This window comes from Microtus oregoni, unplaced genomic scaffold, assembly GCF_018167655.1.
Source record: "Microtus oregoni isolate MIOR12 unplaced genomic scaffold, Mior012 000009F_ref0000495, whole genome shotgun sequence".
NCBI classification, from domain to species: Eukaryota; Metazoa; Chordata; class Mammalia; order Rodentia; family Cricetidae; genus Microtus; species Microtus oregoni.
In genome coordinates this window covers 46,481,495-46,496,934 of record NW_024543068.1, presented here as the reverse complement: position 1 = coordinate 46,496,934, position 15,440 = coordinate 46,481,495, and the positions used below count along the sequence as shown (strand labels likewise).

Here is a 15,440-nt window from a genome sequence, read left to right as displayed (position 1 = left end):
TGAATCATAACTTTACCCCCAAGCCTTAAACAAGTGTAGAAGTTTGTGGTGAATGCTGATGTATAAGGCAGAGCTTGTATTTCCTGTACTTCAGCTCGAATCTTTTCTATTGGGCTGGAAAGGATGCTGGCTGGTAGGTGCTTTAAAAACATCCACTTCTGTATATGGTAGCTTCTAAGGAGAATGTCCTTAACTGGGACTTCTGGGAAAGTTGATTTAAATATCAGCCAGGTTAACTTGTCACAAGGACAATTACTAGCAGTGCTTGGGATCTGGGGTTAGCATCTAATCACATCGCTTTCTTTTCTTCTGCTTTATGCATTTTTCTGCTTCCTTCCCCAAACATAAGAACAAAGATGTCACTTCACTCCTCAGCAAGTTGATGAGAGATGGGCCTATATTTTGAGGATCATATTGTCTTTCCTAGGCTCCAAATTATAAGCCTGGAAACAATCTCTCTTCATTATTTATCTTCTCCAAACATATTTGGTGTCAACTATGGTAATAAGGGAATACACAAATGGGCATAAATTTTTTTTTATGTGAAACTGTTTGGTAGTATTTGAAATCTGTCCGCTCCCCCACTGGCTTATAAACTGAGCTACTTGGTGGACATCTAACAGCTGTCATGTGTGTATACACAAAACAAGAACATAACAACACTCATTCCAACTGAATTCTAACACAATTCAGAGAAGCAGAAACCTGGAATCAACATAAGTAATCTGATTTAAAAAGTACACTATATTAAAAAGCAAGAATACAGCTGTGGGAAAGACCTGTAAGTAATAATAAAAATGGTCTTTATTGGGGGCTGGAAAATTTCTCAGTGGTAAAGAGCACAGGCTCCTTTTCCAGAGGACCTGAGTTTGATTTCCAATACCCACATGGCAGCTCACAACCATCTGTGACTTGAGTTCCAAAGGATTCAACACCCTCTTATGGCTTCTGCAGCAAGCAGCCACACATGTGGTGCACAGATATAGATGCAGACAAAATATCCATACACATAATATAAATCAATTAATAAAAAATAAAGTTAGCAGTTGAGAAGAAGCCAGTCACTGGGAGTGAGACAGTGATGGGAAATGGCAGTGTGTGTGTGTGTGGGGGGGGGTGACTGTGATCACAGTACACTGTACACAATCATGAAATAGTCCAAAATAAAGCAAATGAATAGTAACAAAGAATTCCCTTCTTGTACATAGCACTGAGGAGAAGAAAGATCATGTGTGATTTTCAGAAGTAAATAAAGCTAATTTTCTGTGATTTTAGAGGTCAGGACAGGAGGGATGGGGTGTGGATAATCAAAGGTATAAGAAGGCTTCAGGTTTTTTATCTAAATGTTGGTCACATAGGTGCAATCACTTGGTGTGCTTTTCTTCTTGCATATGTGTGACAGAAAATGTTCACTTTAAAAGAAAAAGGCAGATACTAAAAAAAAAAAAAAAACCTACTCACCAAATATTGAGAGCTTGATCCATGTGTGGTGTGGGGTGCAGACAAGGTGCTGTGTCTTCAAAGACCTTACCATTTTCTTGACTTTCCTAATTTCCCACCTTGCTCCACACAGGCAGTATCACACATATCCCATTAAGGCAGCTATATTTTGACCATTTCTGCTGCAAATTCACCAACTTTCTGTTTATAAAACCCGTATAGATTATATAGTAAAAAGAATATTTCAAAATAGGCACCATGTAGATATTCTAACTCTACAAACCCAAATCTTGACCCCTGAATCGCTAGCCAGAAACTAAGTCCTTAAGTTATTTTCATCATATGATAAAAAAAAATCCAAGATACAATCAATAAGGTTGTACAGACTAGGCAAAGTGTAAATGAGAAATATACCATATTCTTCATAGTAGACTTGGTTACTTCATTCTTTGAACTGGCAATTTTTATGTAATAATGTAAATAATTAAATAATGTATATAAATAGATTGATAATTAATTAATTTCTAGAGCTTTCTTGAAAATCAGATTTCAAAATGTGAAGTCCTTGGGGTGAATGAGACTAAAATTTTGTCCTGTAGACCCCGATGTTGTTCAGCTGCAGAAACAGCAGAGGACATGAGAGAGAAAATGTGCCCACTTCTGTCATTGTTTCAAGGGCAAAAACAAAAGTCAGGGTTATTAGAATAAAGTCCCTGAAGACTGAAAGGGACCTCTGGGCCCGTCAATCCATTTCCTACAAGAACATTGAGTCATTGTTGGCTTACAGCTTGTTTGTTTTGCTTTTATTAAAATCCAAATAGCAAGCATACAATTCGCCAGTTGTATCATTTTTGGAATGTTTTTAGTCTTCCATTAATTTAAGTAGGTTTTTTTTTTTGCTTTCTTTGTTTTAATTTATTAGATTTTTTTTTTAAAAAAAAACAATCCAAGTTACCATTTCCTTCTCTCCTCCTATTCCCTCCACATACCCTCCCACCCTACCCCATCCACTCCTCAGAGAGGGTAAGGGGCATTGCTTTATGGAAGGAAGGTCCAAGGTCCTCTCTAAGCTGAGCAAGGTATACACCCAAAGAGAATAGGATTCCAAAAAGCCAGTACATGCAGTAGGGATAAATTCTGGTGCCATTGCCAGTGGCCCCTCAGTCTACCCCAGGCACGCAACTGTCAACCACATTCAAGAGGGACTAGTTTGGTTTTATGCTTGTTTTTTCCCAGTCTGGCTGGAGTTGGTGAGCTCCTATAAGCTCAGGTAATCTGCTTCAGTGGGCATACCCATTCTCAGGACGCAGAGGAAGGCAGATCTCTGTGAGTTTGAGGCTAGTCTGGTCTACAGAGAGAGTTCCAGGATAGCCAGAGCTGTTGCACAGATAAACCCTGTCTTGAAAACAAAACAAAACAAAAGAATGTTTAAGAGCAGGAGGCCTTAACACTGATGATTGTCTCCAGTTCCCTGCAAACAACATGAATTCTGTCTTTATTTTAGGCTCCCGTTGCCCCAGTGTTTTCAGACACAGCCCTAGAGAGTATTTAGTGGATAAGTTTTTCTCTGACCTCCTAAAGCATTCTTCCAATCGAATGAAGCAGATGTTAGTAAATTGGAACAGTGATGATGGTTCGGCATTTCTGGGCTTGGATCTTTCTTTTCATGTCCGTGCTGTTTCTCCAAGGATGACTTATATGGAATTAATTAATTCAGGCATTGTAATAAATAGGTATGAAAGGGCTCGAGTCAGGGGCTTCAAATCTCCCCCTTCCTACTCAACAGGTATACAAAAATGTGAGGCTTTGCTATTCTTCTTCGGGGAAGTCTGCCTGTAGTAGAGTTTGAAGTCAAGGATTGTGATGCCTCCAGAAGTTCTTTTATTGTACTGGATTGTTTTGGCTATCCTGGGTTTTTTTTGCTTTTCCATTTGAAGTAAGGAAATATTCAACATCCTTAGTCATCAGAGAAATGCAAATCAAAACAACTCTGAGATTTCATCTTACACTTGTAAGAATGGCCAAGATCAAAAACACTGATGACAACTTATGCTGGAGATGTTGTGAAGTAAAGGAAACACTTCTGCATTGCTGGTGGGAATACAAGCTGGTATAGCCCCTTTAGATATCTGTGTGGTGGCGATTTCTCAGAAAATTAGGAAACAACCTTCCTCAAGACACAGTAATACCACTTTTGGGTATATATCCAAAGGATGCTCAATCATGCCACAAGGACATGTGCTCAACTATGTTCATAGCAGCTTTGTTTGTCATAGCCAGAACCTGGAAACAACCTAAATGCCCCTTGACCGAAGAATAGATAAGGAAAATGTGCTACATTTACACAATGAAGTACTACACAGTAGAAAAAAAATAACATCTTGAATTTTGCAGGAAAATGGATGGAGCTAGAAAACATTATTTTGAGTGAGGTAACCCAGACCCAGAAAGATAATCACATGTACTCACTCATAAGTGGCTTTTAAACATAAAGCAAAGATCACATGCCCACAAATCACAATCCCAGAGAACTTAGACAAAAATGAGGACCTTAAGAGAAACTTACATAGATCTAATCTACATGGGAAGTAGAAAAAGACAAGATCTCCTGAATAAATTAGGAGCATGAGGATCTTGGGGGAGAGTTGGAGAAGAAGGGAGAGCCAGGGAGGGGAGCAGAGAAAATAGACTGCAAAATAAAGCTAACTATAGACAAAGGAAACTTCATGTTAATAAAGGGATCAGTAAAGGAAGTAATATTACAATACTAGGTATTTATGCACCAAACTCTGGTGCACCCAATTTCATAAAGAGCATTCTAATGGAAATTAAGACACAAATTAGCACAAACCTAGTACTATCAAGTAATTTCAACACCCCACTTTCTTCAATATGTAGGTCAACTGAACAAAAAGTAAACAGAATTCTCATAATTAAATGAATCTGACATCAAATGTATCTGACACCAAAGAATACACGTTCTATTAAGCAGTACGTGGAAGTTGCTTTAAAGCAGATGCCATTCTGGGACACAAGGCAACTATTTACAAACACAGAAAGAGAGAAGCAATTTCACATATCCAGTATAAACCATTATGCAATAAACTTAAATTGATAGCAAACAAAGCTCTTGTAAGTCTATAAACTCATGGGAAAATTAAACAATTTATTATTAAATGATGAATGTTTCAAAGAAAGATTCAAGAAAGTAATAAAAACTTTCTTGCAAGTAAGTGAAAATGTAAATATAATACAACAAAACATCTGGAATATATTAAAAGTAGTTCTAAGAAGAAGGTTTATAGTCATAATTGCCTACATTAAAGATCATAAAAATGACTTAATTATAGAACTAAAAATTTAGAAAAACACGAATACAAACCAAACAAAAACACAGAAGATCGCAAGATAAAATAAAAATCAGAGCAGATCTTAATGAAATGAAACAACAAAAGCAATATGAAGAATCAATGACTCTAACAGCTGACTCTGAGAAGATAAACAAGACAGTTAGACCCTTGGCCCTACTAGGTAAAAGAAAAAAAGATATGACCCAAATTAATTAAATAAGAAATGAATAGGGAAACATTAAAACATCTACCTAGGAAATTCAGAATATTATAGAGGGATATTTTAAAAGCCTGTACTCTATTATAAGTTGGAAAATCTAATAGAAAACAATAAATTGATTCACTTAAACTATGAAAGTTAAGAAAAAAAATTGATCAACAACATAATCGATTCTATAACAAATAAGGAATTTGAAACAATAGTACAAAGACTTCTGAGTAAAAAAAGCCCAGGTCCAGAGGGATTCACAGAAGATTATACCAGACTTTCAAAGACCTACAACCAATACTTCTTAAATTATTAAAAAAAAAACCCAGAAATAGGAGTATTCCCAAACTCATTCTATAAAACCAGTAGTACTTTAACCAGATACATTTCCATGAGAGCAAAAGCTACAACCTGATTTACCTGATGAACATGGCACAAAAATCTTCAATAAAATGCTAACAAGCTGAATACAACTGCATATTAAGAATATCATGTACCACAATCAAGTGGGCTTTAGCTCAGAAAAGAAGGGATGTTTCAACAATTTAATAAATATACTAAATTGTATAAATGTACTTAAAGGCAAAATTCACATGATCATCTCAAAAGATGCAGAATAAAGCCTTTGGCAAAATCCAGTATGTTTTCAGAAAAGTCCTAGAGAGGATAATATTGGAAGAAACATACCTCAACATAGTAAAAAAATATATATGTCAAACCCATGTCTAACATTATCATAAACATAAAAAAATCTCAAAGAATTCCCACTAAAATCAGAAATAAAACTGCTGTTTATTATCCCTGCTCCTTTTCATTATAGTGCTTGAAGTACTAGCTGGCAAAATAGAAGTCAAGAGGATGAAAGGGATACAAATAGGAAAATAATTCAAAACTAAAAAAAATTAAAATTCATATGAAACAAGAAAAGATTCTGATAGACAAAACAGTCGTGAACAAAAAGTTTAACACCAGAAGGACTGTCATTTCTGGTATCAAGATGTATTATAGAGCTATAGTGACAAAAATATTATAAGGAACAAAAAAGACATATAGAAATGTAAAATGATATAGAAGACCCAAACGTAAGTACTTGCAACTACAGCTATAAGATGACTGACAAAGAAGCAAAAACATAGTCAGTATCTCCAACAATTGGTGCTGGAAAATTGGATGTACACATGCAGAAAAATGAAATAAGAGCCATATCTTTCACCCAGCATAGAAATATGCTCCAAATAAAACAAAGATCTGAATTTGAAACCTGAAAAGCTAAAATCTGTAGAACACATAGGTAGGAACTTACAAGATACAAGTGTAAGAAAGGACTTTCTGTGTAGGATCCCATTAGCCAAGGAACTAATAAAGTCAGAAATTGACAAGTAGGATGTCATAAAATTATGTGACCGAAAAAGCATGGGATAAAACCGGACTCTCTGAACATGGCGAACAATGAGGGCTGATGAGACGCCAAGGACAATGGCATGGGGTTTTGATCCTACTTCATGTTCTGGCTTTGTGGGAGCCTAGCCAGTTTGGATGTTCACCTTCCTAGACATGGACGATGGAGGGGGGAGGACCTAGGACTTACCACAGGGCAGGGAACCCTGACTGCTCTTTGGACTGGAGAGGGAGGGGGAGAGGAGTGGGGGGAGGGGGGAAAGGGTGGGAGGAGGGGGAGAAGGGTGGGAGGAGGGGGAGAGAAATGGGAGGCTGGGAGGAGGTGGAAAATTGTTTTTTGTTTATGTTTTTTTTCTCCTTTTCTCAATAAAAAAAATTAAAAAAAAATTAGAAACTTGTGTACACCTAAGGAAATAATCAACCGAGAGAAGAAGAGATTCACACAGTGAGTGAGAATCTTTGCTAGATACACATCTGATAGAGGGTTAATATTCACAATGTACAAAAAGTGAAAAAATAGCAGAGTCAAGGAAACAAATGACCCAATTAAAATGGACTAGAAATTTATACAGAGAGTTATCACTAGAAGAAATAAAAAATGGCTAATAAATAACTCAAAAAGTATTAATCTTTAACAATTAGAGAAATGCAAGATAAAAATAACTTTGACATTTCAATTTATCCCTCTCCCATTAAGAATAGTTAATATTGGAAAGAGGGGAGCTAAGAAGAGTATATAGCTCAATAAAAACAATAAAAAGATTAATGAAACAACTGACAGCAAGCACTGGTGAGACTTTCGGGAAGGCAAACCACCATAAGTGGGCTTGCTGGTGAAGCCACTCTAGAAACTAGTGTGGAGAAGCCTCAAAAACAAACAAACAAACAAAAACAACAGGAAATTTACCATATGATCCAGCTATACACGATAGTGCTTTTTGCATTTACCCTAAGATTCAACATCTTACTCTCCAGATACTTGCTCATTGCCACCTTATTCACAGTAGCTAGGAAGTGGATACAACCTAAATGTTCTTTAGCTGCTTAATGGATAATGAAAATATAGTACCTATACCCAATGGAATACACAATACAGCTACAAAAAAGCATGAAATAATAAAATTTGCAGTAAATGGGTGGTCCTGGAAAAGCTTATATTGAGTGAGTTAGCCTACACCCAGAAAGACAAATGCTGCTTGTTTTCTTAAATCTGTGGTTCCTAGCTCCAAAACTTCAGATGTGAATATATAGCCTGGAGTAACAGCAGAAACCAGGAAAGCATAAAGGGTCTATGAGGGACAGCTTGAAGAAATACTAGCAAGATACAGGGATATGGAAGAGAATAAGAAAAAACGGAGAGGAGGCAGCCACTGAGAAAAAGTCAGGGAAGTCAGAACAGAAATAGGAGAGGCAAATAACACAAAGGTTGTTTGCAAAGCCTTAAGAAATCATTATTGTTTATTTGCCTTAAAATATATGCAATGCATAAGTTAGAATAAAGTTCTTAAATGAAGTCAAGCCACTTGGACTGATATCTCTTTCCCAAATCACAGACTAACACAACTTCGGGCACCAGGAATGAGAAATCTCCCTTTAAGCAGGCTGCCAGGGTAGTTCAAATCACTGCTTAGACTACATAGGCTATTGCTGTTGACTTGGTTGCCTCTCAGAGGAAGAAGTTAAGTCCCTATTGCCAAAGACACTGCATATTTAGGGCACAGGAGTAAATAATTTGAACTGAATCTAATCTGAAAGCCGCCTTCCCGTGGTCCTAGCTTTTATATGAACAACATTTGCTATGCAAGCTGCCAAGGGAGGAAAGCAATTTATAGTCTTACCCAGCTGTGACATCCATGAACCACATCAATGACCAGTGCAGCCAGATACCCATAAAAGTCCACTAAGTGGCACTCGCATGATGGTGGTAACCAGGAGCTATATAATTGAACTTATGATCCACTCAACAGGAAGAAAATCATGCCCGGTACTGTAAACCTAGCCAATTACCTGAGCTACTGAGGCCATGGATTTTAGAATCTGACGCTGCCACTTTGCTCAACTAGCATAAGGCTTGAATTCAATTACCACCACCTGTCAAAGAAGCTGCTCTTTACAGCAATGGAGACCATCACAGAAAATCATAACCAGTCAAAATACAGAGATAACATTGTAGGGGCTGAAGCTCCAATGTACTGTGGATCTACTCCTTCATCTGTGGGTCAGGGAACATTGCAGGAGAGGGGATGAAATAGTTATAAGAGTCAGAATGTAAGCCTGCCTCTTCTAGAAATGGTTGCATAAACAATAATCTGAACAATGGGAAAATCAATAGACATGCTAACATGGAGTGGGGAATCCTCAGGACATCCCTTTCCTAGACACAGAACTATAGACCACTGATAAATGTGCAGAGAGGGAGAACTAACCTCTTCTGGGGATTAGTTCCCTAATTGGTTACCCAGTGCAGGTAGACGACCCTGAAACCTTATAACCATATGCACACAAACAACAGGAGTGGATTAAGCAATTTGTATTGACACAACACACACACACACACACACACACACCATGTAATAATCTTGGAGGAAGAGGTTATCAATTTGAGAGTGAGCAAAGAACATGGGAGGGGTCGAAAGGATTGGACTTGGGAGGGGCTGAAGGAAGGGAAGAAATGGGGGAAGGGATGTAATTCTATTTTAGTTAAAATGCATTGAGTTAATGAAAATCATAGAAAGACTAAAATGCATGTGGCCACATAGGTATGTAAGTATATACATACATAGAGAAATCTTCATCATCAGAATTTATGTTGTATGATATATCATACAAGATATAAGAAAGCTTTGTATGCAGCTTTCTTATTGCATAGAAGGGTCCTTCAGGGCTGAGGCCAATGTGCTCTACTCTAGAGTAGAGCACTTATACCAGTTTACTGGAGAATCAATAACTCCAATGAGGCAAGTATATATTGTCCAAAATCAACTTCAAATGGTGAGGCCGAAAGAGAACATTTAACTTGTTCAGTGTACTGCTACCCCTGTGCACAGTGTGAGAAGTGAGACTGGACAGTGCATTCAATGGGAGTTAAAGAATAGAATGGAGGGGTGAGTTCTGAATGGATGATTGACTAGAAGAATGATGGGTGGAGCCTCCATAGTTGATTATAGCAAGGAGGAGGCCAAGAATATATAACCAGAATCAGAAAACCAAACCAGAACAACCAAAGACTATGATAAAGGCCGATCAAAGAGCTGCCCACTGCTATTTCTGACTATATCGGAGGCTAACGTCAGAGAGGTCTTAGGAAAGGATGTCTTTAGAGAGAGGAGCACAGGAAAAACGGGACGGCAAATGTTATATCAAGGTTGTCCTCCACCTCTTCAACTTCCTCTTTTCATTTGTAAACTTCCAGGGGAGAAGAACAGTGACTTATCTACATATATTTGCATCACATAAAAATGTATTTTGTACACAACTTGTGTTCAATTTGTAGTGGTTGAATAAGTTAATTCAACTTTCAGGAAAATGACCAGAATAGCAATAGATCAGACACTAAAATCAACAGCTAATAAATAGGATCTCAGGAAACCGAAAAGCTTCTGTAAGGCAAAGAACACCATACATAGGACAAAACAGCAACTTACAGAATAGGAAAAGATACTTCACCAACCCCACTTCTGACAGAAGACTGATTTCTAAAATATAGAAGAACTTTATAAAAATAAATAATCCTTTTAAAAACAGGATATAAATCTAAACAGAGAATTACCAACAGAAGAATCTCAAATGGTTAAGAAAGTTGTACAAAATGTTTATCATCCTTAGCCATCAGGGAAATAAAAATCAAAATTATCCAGTAACTGATGGAAACAGAGACTGAAAAATTTAGCCACATAATAACCCGAGCTTGAAGAATCCTGCTGAAGAGTGGGGAAGGACTGTAGGAACCAGAGAGGTCACGAACATCACAAGAAAACTCACAGCATCAATTTACCTGGATGCTTAGGAGCTCACAGAGTCTTAATCAACAAGCAGGGAGCCAGCATGGGACTTGGAGGCCTTCTGCATCTGTGGGACAGTTGTGCCCTTTGTTCTTCCTGTGGGACTCCTAACAGTGGCAGGAGGGAATGTCTCTGACTCTTTTACAGCTTTTGTGACCCCATTCCTCATACTGTGCATCCTTGCCCAGCCTTAATGCAAGGGAAGGTGGTTAGTCTTACTGCAACTTGAAATGCCATGTGTTGCCAATATCCATGGGATGCCTGCCACTTTTCTAACAGGAGTGGAGGTGGAGTGGATGGAGGGCATGAGGATGGGAGGGACTGGAAGGAAAGAAGGAAAGGGAACCAACTGCTGTAAGAATATAAAATTAATTTCAGATAATTCTCAGTTGACTTTGAGAGATGGGTTTTGGTATAGGAAGTAAAATTTCTTTTTTTCTTTTCTTTTTTGTCTCTCTGTCTCTGTCTCTTTTTGGTTTTTGAAATCAAGGTTTATCTGTGTAGTCTTGGCTGTCCTGGAACTTGCTTTGTCAATAAGGCTAGCTTTGAACTAAGAGATCTGCCTTTCTCTGCCTCCTGAGTGCTAGGATTAAAGGTTTGTACTATTGGCAAACAACTTAGAAAGTAAAATGTAATAGTTGCTTTTGCCTTAAGAATGCAAATGACTGTCTAAGATACAAGAGTGTTGGGGAATAATTAATTTTTATCTTCTTTTCTTAAATAAATAATTTCTACAGTTGACTATTGTTCTTGGAAATTGATTTACAATTGATTTTTAACACTGTGTGGAATGAAAGCATCTCTCACCTTAATTAATGCTTCTATATAAAATATTTATTTATTTTCATTTGTTATGTATGTATGTTTGCCTGCATGCATGTGTATACACAATTTGTGTGCCTGGTTACTGTGGAGGCCTCAAAGATGGCATTGGGTCCCCTGGAACTAGAGTTGCAGACTTTTGCTAGGAGCCCAGTCTGGGTCTTCAGCAAGAGCAGCCAGGGCTCCTAACTGCCGAGCAAGTTCTTCTTGCCCTTACTTGTACATTTTACCATATATTTTATGTATTGTACTTTAAGTCAGCCAGTATGTAGATTATCTGAATGATATGTTTAGGTATGATTTTGTGGTGTAGCCATTGGAAAAATAAACTGTTTCTAAAGCTGACTGGAGTGACTGACTTTTCTGTACAACCTCGTGTCTTCTGAAACTGTAAGTGTGTTGCTCTGCTAGCTTCTTATGACTCTCTTAGTATCCTCTGTATACAATAATACTATGATAAAACCTAACTGTTTACCAGTAAGTGTCAAACATCCTTAAAGGACTAAAATAAACCAAGCTTTCAACAACAGAAAATAAATGATATTCAGGATCCAACTAGAAATTATTTGATATTGAAAAAAGCTGAAAATGGTGTATATATATATATATATATACATATATATATATATATATGTATACACACACTGAGAGTTGGAAATAGAAGAGATGATTGAATACTCAGACAAGGATTTTAGAATAGCTACTATATAGCCCCCAAACCCCAGCATAATGAGTAGAAATATAAAAGGTGAAGAAAGAACCTAATGAAACTTCTAGAGATGAAAACTAGGATATTCTGCATTTAAAAAGAATCCCGCAAGGCCAATTCTTTTCCTTTTTATTCCTTTGTTATTTTCTCTGAACACAAAAGGGCTCAGGCAGAGCCAGTGAGGGCCTCCCTAAATCCCACCATTTGCAGTATTCTAAGACTATTTCTCAGCCTTCAGCATTTTGGTTCTTCCTTACTTTACAGATAGGAACAATGAGGAAGGAGATTTACCAGGTGATTATTTGTGTAACTGGCATTGATTTAAACCTATTTCTCTTGACATTAATAATAGCAATGTCCAAGGCATTAAGCTCCTATTTTATAGTCCTGTCCTTTTCTAGAATATATACAGGAGACACTGTGACAGAACTTTTGAGTGAACTTTTGGTTTTTATTTGAGAGCTGCTCAAATCCTTTAACTCAAAGATTTTGTTTTTCTGAGACAAGGTCTCTACATGTCGTTCTGGATGTCCTGTAACTCTCGAGGTAGACCAGTCTGCCCTCAAATTAACAGAGATTTGCTGTGGGACAATGTTTTTTTTTTGTCATTTGTATTATTTTTAATAAAATGCTGATTGGCCTTTAGCCATGCAGGAAGTATAGGTGAGACAATGGCCACCAGGCAGGAAATAGAGGCGTGGCAATGAGAATTATGGGAAGAAGAAAATCTCAGATGGCAGTCATCTAGACACAGAGGAAGCAAGCCTTGCCGAAAAAGGTACCAAGCCATGTGGCTAACACGGACAAGTATTATGGGCTAATGTAAATTATAAGAATTAGTTAATAAGAAGCCTGAGCTAATGGGCCAACCAGTTTATAATTAATGTGGATCTCTGTGTGATTCTTTGGGATTGAATGACTGCCAGACCGGGTGGGACAGAAACCTCAGTCAACAGAGATCTACCTGTCTCTGTCACCAAGGAGCTAGAATTAAAGGCACCCAGCTTCCTCAAAGATTTTGATGTAGAAATTTCCCTCTGCTTTTAGAAACAATGCCTTTAGGATCTTGATTATGGAGACAATAGTTTAAAATGCTCTTAGAATATCCTGGTGTTAACAAGCACAGGTAGGGTGGATAAAAATTAGACCATAACTCTATCTCCCAGTTTTCAGAAAAAAGCTTTTCAAGCATCCCCACAAAGAACTTGTGTGACTTATAGGCTATAAATAAATCTAACTTTGATGCATTATCCAGCATGTAGTCTTGCTAAAACAGAGACAAATGAGGCATATAGACGCTGTGTTCAGAAATATCAGAATCCTTAATGACAAAGTACAGCTAAGACATGTGTTTTTCCCCCAGAGAAATGCTTTTAGATAGCCCTTATGTGTGGATGTTAAAGCAGTCATATATTTTTTTATAAAGCATAAGATTACAAATTCAGTCTCTAAAAATCTGGAAAATCTGTAATCTTCTCTCTAAAAGTATTTGTCTAATTCTTTCACCAATAATTCTAAAAGGTAGTTGTGGAAATTATTTTTGTGCATTATCTTGATCAAGTTAGGGGATGCCATAAAGATAGGAAAGATGACTCTGGGTGACTTTGAGGGATGGTCATGAAAGAGACTTGCTTATAAATGAATAGACTAGGTGAAGGTAACCACAGTGGAGGAGGACAGCAGCCAGTCTGTTGAGGGTATGAAAGACCGAAATAGCCAAGGAAAGATGAAAGATGTGTTCTCCGCTGGAGTTGGCACTCACCTTTTTCCTGACCGTGTTCATCACAACTCCTACTTCTTTCACCAGGACTTAAACCCTAACTACTCTCTTATTTCTTAGCTCTTTGAGTCATTATAGACTAGAATTATGCAATTAGGTTTGCTAAGCCTTTAATTTTCAGTTTTCCTAATCATCTAAGCCAATTCCTATAGTAATATTTTTACTCTTATAAAGAGATGTGGACTACTTTGCTGTAGTTCTGCTTTACTAAAGAACTCTGAGTTATCAGTCAAAATTTTATACAGATACATCCACATGTTTGCCTGTAAGTGTACATGCACGTGTGTGTAGCTTTGTGTACAGTAAAGCATCTCTATTGCGTTATGGTTCCCTAATTGTTCAAGTCACACCACTACATGTTCTGCCATCACTGGGTTCTTATATGTCCATCCAGAATTCCTTCTTTTTAATATCCAAGAGAATACCCATATACATTCTTGCATTTTTACCCAATGATAGCATATTATACATGCTGCTGGTAATAGTGCCATGCCATGCCTTTACAATTAGTTCCATTTCTCCAAAGAGCCTCAATTAGTATGCATAATGCACTCTTTAATCTACCTTCTGGATCTTTTGGTGAGCATTGGACTTTGATTTCACTAGTGAAAACATTCTTGTTCTCCCCCCCCCCTTTTAAAAGCAGGTTTTGGCGTAAAATTATACTTAAATCAAAAACATAATTAGAAGGATTTCTTTCTTTCTTTTTTTTTTTTGAGTGAAAGCTCATGATTTTATTGTCTTCATAACAAGGTCAGCTTAGAACTGGATCACTTGGCCCTTTCTCTTCTTATCACCACCCAGTTCAAAATGCTTGCATCTCTTAATAGCCAGCATCCTCTTAGATCTGCAGTTGGGCTCCACACATTCCAGTCTCAGCAAATCTTCTTTGTAGTTTTTGCCTTTTTGCGGAAAATAGGCTTAGTCTGCCCACCATAGCCACTCTGTTTCCTGTCGTAACGCCGCTTTCCCTGGGCATACAAAGAATCTTTGCCCTTCTTGTACTGGGTCACTTTGTGGGGTTGGTGTTTGCCACATTTCTTGCAGAATGTACGGCGGGTCTTAGGAACGTTCACCATGTTGGCGGGTGCGATATCAGCACAGAAAGAAAGAGGGAAAGCCAGCAACGGCGATTTCTTTCTTTTTTGATGTTCTTGGATTACTCCCTTGTGGATTTTTTGGTTTTTTTTGTTTGATTTTTCCTTTGACTGAGTAAAATTCTTCTGTAAAAATATCGAGGATGGCTGTTATTTGGAAGATATGTTTTTTCTATTTTTTTTTGAGAGGGGTATTTTATTTTCTTACAGAATAATATATCTCATTCAATTTCAAAATTATTTCATACAGAATTTAGCAAAGTAGTCCATCCGACTGTTACTTTTCTCTTTTGTCAATGATAGATCCATCTGTCTTCTTTCTATTGCCTTTTCTCCAGTTCAGTTATCGAACCTCCTTCCCTGCTTTGTACCTTTCTTCTTTATTTCTAGAATGGCTTCCTCTTTCATTACTTTTAAAGAGTGTTACTAGATTAATGCACTATTATCTTAAGTGGAAAGAAAAGGAAGGATCAGGCATTTATCTTATCTTTCTTCTCAGAATATTCAGTTTAACGAATGCTTACTGAAAGGATATTTTGTTTTCAGGGTAAGAGTATTCTGGCTAATCAATGGGAAAGGAATGATGGAATTAGAAGATCACATCTCTAAATGCCAGCAAATAATATATCTGAGCA

General features: G+C 37.3%; 1 pseudogene; it reads right to left on the bottom strand.

Moving 5' to 3' along the window:
- Window positions 1-14,412: 14,412 nt before the first annotated feature.
- Window positions 14,413-14,814, bottom strand: LOC121452481 (annotated as a pseudogene).
- Between the last annotated feature and the right edge of the window lie 626 nt (window positions 14,815-15,440).